The sequence below is a fragment of the Lepeophtheirus salmonis genome, unplaced genomic scaffold, assembly GCF_016086655.4.
Source record: "Lepeophtheirus salmonis unplaced genomic scaffold, UVic_Lsal_1.4 unplaced_contig_15313_pilon, whole genome shotgun sequence".
NCBI classification, from domain to species: domain Eukaryota; kingdom Metazoa; phylum Arthropoda; class Copepoda; order Siphonostomatoida; family Caligidae; genus Lepeophtheirus; species Lepeophtheirus salmonis.
The window spans coordinates 1-994 of NW_027291386.1; the positions used below are offsets into that span (position 1 = coordinate 1).

General features: G+C 31.6%; 1 long non-coding RNA gene across 1 annotated transcript; it reads left to right on the forward strand.

Moving 5' to 3' along the window:
* The first annotated feature begins 5 nt into the window (after nucleotides 1-5).
* Nucleotides 6-773, forward strand: LOC121131010 (uncharacterized). The gene is made up of 3 exons (XR_005868902.1): nucleotides 6-75; nucleotides 143-234; nucleotides 311-773. It is a non-coding gene; the product is annotated as an uncharacterized lncRNA (long non-coding RNA).
* Nucleotides 774-994: the final 221 nt, after the last annotated feature.

Here is a 994-nt window from a genome sequence, read left to right on the forward strand (position 1 = left end):
GGTAGACCAAAACATTACTTATTTCCTCATAGACCCGGAGCATGAAGATTCGGACTTGACCTGAATACTGAAAAGGTGGACTCAAATACAGCTCTGAATATTCGATCTAATGAATCTTACTCTTTTCTTTAATTTTCTTTAGTATTTTACTATTTAAAAATAACAAATTAATAATTATTTATGGGATATATAGAGGATCTATAATAAGGATGCAAAATAAATAATGGGAATTATGTATGTAGTAACATACGAATATAATTTTAAAAATATATCTTAATGTTAGGCTTTTTATATTGGTTGTGTTAAGTAGATTTTATCGATGATAACCTCGACGAAAATTGTAGCGCCCTCATTCATCTGTACAAACTTAAGTTTGATATTTTTCGTGCCTTAGACGATACTACAAGTAGATCCAGACATTACTTATTTCCCCATGTTTCCGTAGCATGATGAATTGGACTTGACCTAAACACTGAAATGGTGGACTCCATTGCAGCTCTGAATATTGGATCTAATGGATCTTTACTCTTTTATTATATTTAGTATTTACTATTTAGAATGAGAAATGTGTAGTGGCCTCATTCATTTGTACACATTTAAGTTGTGCGTACAAATTTTCTATAACACAGATTTATATGCCATTAATAGATAACTTTATCGTTCTTGATTTATTGATTTCATCACTGCTTTCAGCCTTAACATTGAGATCGAATTGATGTGCTCGGTCTAGTAATCAATCATTTTCGATCATCAGAATTAAGAAACAAAAATTTTACTTCAAAGATAAGAGTCTTGGTACTTTCGAAGTAATTAGGACAGAGTGTTGCCATTCTGTTCAGTCCATGAGCGAAACAAGTGACATGCGACATCACTGGAAATTACTGATTAAAGTTTTTACTGATTTTATACAATTAACAGCACTATCAATAATAAAAATCTTTAGCCTCTGGCCACAGAAATCGGAGACCAAAACGTTGTTAAGACTTTTACTTCA